The 6570-nt window shown below is 46.2% G+C and overlaps 1 long non-coding RNA gene across 1 annotated transcript; it reads left to right on the top strand.

Annotated features, from left to right (window-relative positions):
• The first annotated feature begins 2063 nt into the window (after positions 1 to 2063).
• On the top strand, positions 2064 to 6287 carry LOC148852765 (uncharacterized). Its single transcript, XR_016099972.1, has 3 exons — positions 2064 to 4161; positions 4242 to 4313; positions 5273 to 6287. It is a non-coding gene; the product is annotated as an uncharacterized LOC148852765 (long non-coding RNA).
• Positions 6288 to 6570: the final 283 nt, after the last annotated feature.

Below are 6570 nucleotides of genomic sequence, written 5' to 3'. Positions count from 1 at the left end.
GAGCTTGAGGACAAGCTCGTAGTCTAGGAGGGGTGTGATGTTATGGACACACCGCCCGGCAGCACACTGCAGCACAGTCATAGGCAACGGCACGCACAGCAGGCCGCACAACAGCACGCACTGCCCAGTAGCGTGCAGCATGCACCGGCCGGCAGCGCGCAATACGCGCCGCACGGCAGCAGCACGCACCGCACGGCAGCAGCACTATGAGATGCGCGTGCCGCATGATAGCAGCAGTAGAGTGGGGCCCACACGATAGCTCATCAGGGTGGGTCTGCACTTATCTTACCATGTCAGCTCTGCTCGCCAAACTCACTGCCAGCTATTCCATTCCTTATCCTTATCTTATCTTATCTTAAGTAAGAGTTGTGTTACCATTAGGAGTAGGTAATTAGGAGTTTGAGTTCAAGTTGGAGTTTGAGTTTAATTAGGAATTCCTTATGGAATCTCCTATTTAAGGAGCCATGAATTGAAATAAAGGCATTTAGTTTTCAACCATTAAAGGTGTTAGGAGAGTTTGGGCGATCTCTTGGACAAATCACCCACGCGATTGCCACAATAGGGTCTGTACGCAAGGGCAAGGGCAAGGGAAGATAGGAGTCTCTCCTGGTGGACCGACCCATGACGAGATCCTATGCGCGGGCCCATAACAGTGGTCAGGCTAGGTGGGGATGGTCTCCTTGAAGGACAAAGGAAGATCGGGAGTAGAGGAACAACCGAGAGGTTATGGTGAGGGGAGTGAGGAGACGACTGAGCAGGGAATCCAATGATCTAGTTAACCAAGGGTTGAATGAATGCCTTTTGTTATGAGGAGGGTTCTTATTTATAGGGAAGGATCTCGAGATCCCGAGAGGAAGGAGCCAAAAGCGTTTGTTTTCTACTAGGAAAAAGAATATTAGATTCGTTGTCAGCCATTAAGGAGCATTGCCAGGTTTCGCCACATGTTCTTATGGAATCTCTTGAGGGTTGACTTTCCTTTCACCCAAAGATCCTCATAACCCACGTGTGCCTTTTGCACCTTACTTAATCGATGTAGCACTAGTGATGTCACTGCTTAGCGGGTAGCCTCTTATTAAACATATATGGCACTTTATTATGCACATCACTTAAAATTACACGTGCTGTCAATATTTAAGCCTGACTCTTAACGAACTGGGGGCCCATAGTGGTCCAGGGTTTATCATAAGGCTGCACTCATTTGAATTTCATCGCTGGTCCGTGTGTATTTGGGGTCTATCACAGAGTCACGCGTGTTCAAGGTTCATTGCAGAGCCGGATGTGTATGAGATTCATTGCATGTTTAACTAGGATCTGTTTTGGTCTTGCGTCAAGCATAGGTTCATCTTGATCACAAGTTTTCATATGGTATCAATTTAGTGTTCCCTGTATTCTGATGGACTGAGTGAGCACTATATACCTACATTAGCCCCCTGCTTATTGGTATGTGGAATCTTATCGATAAGCATTTTGCCTTTGTGTTTGCCTTAAGGCTCTACGACGGGGTCAATAAGCATCTTTACATTGGGTCTAGGGTATGGCTCCATTTTTGCGATTTTGGAGGTGTGAGTTCATTTGGGTTTTGGTTAGCCCTCCCTTATCTGCTGATAGGTTGAGAGTTAGTCACTCAAGAAGTCACCTGCCTTTGCATTTTGGTGATTTTTGGGTAGGAGTTGGGTGTTTGTTCCTGGTTGGTTTTCACCCATTGTATGATTTAGCCCCTATCTTTTGATAATTCGCTTTCTGTTGGTGGGTAAATCTTCATCGAAATTACGAGTTCTAGCCCCCTGCACACTGTTGGGAAGGGAATCGTCCAAAGACAACCAGGGTCCTCCTTCGGCGTGAGTATTCAGGTCCCCTGTGCGTCTAAGTAACAACTATGGATCACAGTCAGGGCCTATTCAAGTATCTGTGTCTTTTCGTGTGCCATTTCCATTGATGGGTGGGAAAATTAATCAGGTGTTGATGATGTGGTACTTGCACCTGTTCGTCTTTCCCTGCACCATTTTTCATTCACGACACGTGGGAGCTGTGTTTAAAAGGATAGGGGTCTTTATCGGATATCCGCTTCATCTTCTCGCTTGTTTTCTCTGTCTTCTCTACTTGTTCTGCAACCCTCTTATTATTTTCCTTTTCATTTTCCATCCTAACCAGTGTCTGCTTGTCATGGCTCCTCCCCAAAAGAATGCTAAGTGTCCATTTAGTGACTTCGTCAAGGAAGTTGGCACTGCGAAGTAATTACTGGAGGGGGAAATGGCCATAGCGACCGATGAGGAACGGGGTTTTTGGCCCCCGATGCCAGTGTCAAGGGGCATAGAGGGTATATTCGATGCTGTCCATGGCATAGAGTTGATGTGTCTCTATGGACGGCCAAGCCGGTCGGTGTCCTATAAGTGTCTAGAGTCCAGGACTGACAACTCAAAATCCCCCAACAGTTATACTGTGTGGGCACAACACATCCTTGAGAACCCCATGTATTACTGGATGCTGTAGGATTCTGGTTTCCTTAGGTTCGTGGACTGCTATACGAATCTCTCGGGTAGGGAATGGGTGAAGTACATGGGGCACTTATTGGAGCACTGATGTTGTCGTACAGACACCTTCGTGGGTGCATTTAGAGAGTTCACTGTCACCATGGAGGATGTAGCTGCCTTACTGGCATTGCCCATTGGGGGCTCTGTGTTTGCCCATTATCTCTAGCACATCGAGTCTATTCTTGCAGATTTAATGGACCTTTGCGATGAACTCCTTGGGGAGATTGCCGCATATAAGGCCCAGGTGGACCAATCCACATCTCAGGGAAAGATGTCATTGGATCAATGGTTGGAGTATTGGTTTGAATCCCATGGTAGCAAGGACATAATGGTGCAGGGTGTGGATAGCCAGTGTCACCTTGCTGCCTTCATTTGGTATGTCGCCTCCTTCTTCCTTTACTTAGGCTTCTCGACTATGACTTGTGCACAGTCTTGGTTCCCCTTACCATTCTCGCTACTAGTGGCCATCAGCTGCCTCTGGCCTTAATGTTTTTGGGTTACCTGTACGATGGACCCAAGCTACAAGAGATGCATCAACTACATTTATGCACTATTCCTGTGGATGTTCTTTTGTGAACATTTTGACCTCAACGTCACACCTCATCCTCTCTCCCCGATGCACGTCGCTATTTCCACCATGGAGGGGGACGAATTTGAAGAAAATGTGATTCAGGTCTATAGAGGAAAGCATTGGCTTCAAGGTAGCAGGCATAAGAAATTCAAAATGAGTGAGATCAACCTAAAGCTGGCATCCCTTAATGGATTCGTATGGAGGCCATACACCCAAGTCGTCCGTCATGCCATGTTGTTCTATGTTGGTGTTCTTGTTCCTGAAGGCGGTGATCATTAGTGTGTCGTGGAGGTGAAGAATCCTATTGCAGGCGTGGCACGACTAACAACCTGGCCTGGTGTGGTAGCGTACCTTGATTGCACCGGCGAAGCGCAACTGGCTGCCTACTGCCCAGACCGAGTACTGCGGCAATTTGGCTATGATGACATGGGCACCCAATTCCTGAGGTCATCGGGAGAAGACGTTTTCTAGGTTCAGCGCCATGACCTTACTTTCCCAGTGTGCTCTTGGTTCCCCGTCACAAGATTTTTGAGGGTGCAGAACTGTAAGTCTCTTCACTTTGCCTATCTTTGTGCACTGTTCGGGGGTTTTCAGGAGTTGATGAGGAAAAACTCCTGCCCCTGTCATTTCTTAGCTCCCCTTGAAGGTCAAGCTACAAATTTGGGTAGGAGTCCAACTGCTCCTCCATCGCACTCACCAAAGAAAGTGAAGATGAGGCATGAGGGAAAGCGCCCAATTTTGGCAGAGGGAAAGAGTAGTCATCCTCGTGTGGCAAAGAGGCCGAGGTCAACGAGGGCTCCTTGCCCAGCGCAGCCACTAGTTTTTTCACAATCCGTTGGTTCTTCTATGGCTTCATCGCAAGTTCGAGAATGCTGAACCAAAGCCAGGCAAGAATCTCCTACTTTGCCACCTATAGAGAGGGATGCACCAGATGTAGAAACGACACAATCAGCTATTGTGGTGCCTCTTGGTAAGATCACTTGCGTTCGTTTCTCAAGTGGACGCATAAAGAAGATGGCTCCCCGCCCTCGGAATAGTGGTCCTAGGGAGGAAGATTTGGTAAGAAACTTATCCGTGTCATTGTTACCGTGATTAATTTTATTGTATATGACTGACTTGTGTGCGCTTTTGTTTTGAAGCCTACGGAGACCGATGATGGTTTGTCGGGCGCAGAGTTCCTGGAAGCCCCCTCCAAGGGTGAGGGTGGAGAGGTATGTGTAGATTTGTTTTTGATTAATTGATGGTTGACCTAGCACACTGACCTCTATACTTTTTCCTTGTCGTAGATGTTGGGTTTTAATCTCATAATAGGTTAAATCGAATGGGTTTGATTGGTCAATTACATGAGAAATTGCACCTGCACACTTGATTGAAAAATCAGTTTTTTTCTTACCAAACCCAGTTTTGAACTTGTCCCATATTGGAAAATTATAAGTTTTGTTTTCAATATTTCAATAGGAACTGATTTACACTCTTTAAAATTAGTAGAGGAGAGACACGATACCATGCAATGCACGTGCACGCATGTGCGCGCATGTGTGCGGTGCAATGAGGCACTTTATAGGCACACTTTGCCCCCACTTCGCGTGCACCCGCGTGGCTCGCGATGAGCGGCTTTGGTTTTGGTGCACTACTGACCGTTGATCACCGTTGATGAGATCAACGATCATGATTCGATCGGGTGTGATCAAGATGCACAATTCAAAGTTAACAATCACTAATTGTTAACTACTTTTTAAACAGTCACAATGTTTGAAATTGTGACTGTTCAAGGTGTCTTCTCTAAACCAGCACTTATCTTTTTCTTCATACCTCTTCACAAATTATTTAAGGAGCATGAATCAAACTCTAAAACACACAATTTCGAAATTCACTCTCTCCCTCTCTTAGTCCGGTCTACTATAGTCTCACAGAAGGTTTCTTTGGAGACTCTCCAACTTTGCTGGTTGCAGATTCTCGCCCAAGGCTCTGTTATATCCTGAGAACGAATTTGCCTGTAACCCATAAGCAAACTTGGTAAAACTGAGTGAGGGCAAATAACGTTTTAAACACAGTGTCTTCAGACGCGCCTCAGAGCTTTTCCTCCAAAGTTATAGTGACCCCATCTTCTCCAACAGTAGAATCCTTATAACGTAGTCCAATCCGTTGTGCCAATTTTTCCGGTTATTAGGTGATCGGCAGAAGAATTGCAACCAACGCAGCCCCCCACTCAAGGTCAAGAGGTTGTCGAAGATGCAGGCACCGATGGCATCATCCCAGCTGCCATACCACAGGAAGAAGTTCAGGCAGAGGCCCATGAACTAGTCCAGCCTTAAATCGCAGTAAAACGATGTTGAGGCACCGCATGAACCATCAGTGCCGGAGGCTCGACACGAGGATGCCCCTACCCTTACTATCGCTATGGAGGTTGAAGTCCCTGACAACCTGGGGGTTCATCATGAGGGTGAGGTGGTAGGATCTAGAGCGGTATCTCCAGTTGAAGGGTTATTGTATGATGGAGAGCTCGCACTGATTCGGGAAGAGCTTGTCAAGTATTGCAACAAGAATGATGTCGGTCCCTGGGCTATGAAGCTGTGGACCCCATCCAAATCTAGGGTCCTTATAGAAATGATAAGTACTCCGTCTCCCCTTCGGTTGAAAATTTTGTTTCAATCGTCATTCAGGGTGGGTGGTTACCATCTACAGATCTTCATCCAGTAGTCGTGGGGCAAGCGCTGAACATGATTGCAACGATGATGGACTACATAATGAACCAGACCATCAATGAGCTGTATGGCCAGACCTTGCTCAATGGCTGAAGACTTGTGAGTGTTTTTCTGCTATTGGCTTCCAAATGGATCAAATTGAAAAGTGGGCCATTCATTTGGCCCACAGGTTATGTAAGTTGGCATTCAGTCGTCGCGGCCTGTTTTGGGTCGTTCGTCGAAAGACGTGCCTCCGTTGAAAAGTAGTCAAGGCCAGTCTGACAAAGGCTACAGAAAAGCTAGAGGTTCTTACGGACGAGTGTGGCCGATAGCAAAAGATAGTGGCCGAGTATGAGGCGGAGTTGAAAAATCTGGCAGACTTCAAAGAATGTGGGCAAGCTTTGGAAAATATTGCTACCATGAGGAAGGATTGGGCTGCTATGTGATTGCTAACTTTTGTAATTTAGTTGAATGAGAATGCAATGAAGTGTAAAATTTGTCTCATGTTGTTTTCCCCATTGTTCTAATAATTTTGTGCTATTTTGCCTTTATTGCAAGATTCGTTGGCTATTGGCCTCGGTGTGACATGGCCAGGTTCTAGTGTATATCGGACCCAATCGTACGAAAAGTTTTCTCATTACTTTAAGTGTTGTCCATAAGTACAGAATCTTGACAACAACGTTTGATATAACTTCACCGTATGTTAGGCAGTTTTCGAGTCTGCAATGAGACTTCCTCTCATTAGAAGGCATTTCATGGCAAAGTTACACCTCATGTAATATTC

Source organism: Nelumbo lutea, chromosome 5 (assembly GCF_056320005.1).
Source record: "Nelumbo lutea isolate HS-2025 chromosome 5, American lotus-T2T, whole genome shotgun sequence".
NCBI lineage: Eukaryota > Viridiplantae > Streptophyta > Magnoliopsida > Proteales > Nelumbonaceae > Nelumbo > Nelumbo lutea.
Note: the sequence above shows the minus strand (reverse complement) of the source record. Positions and strands in the feature narration are given on the sequence as shown.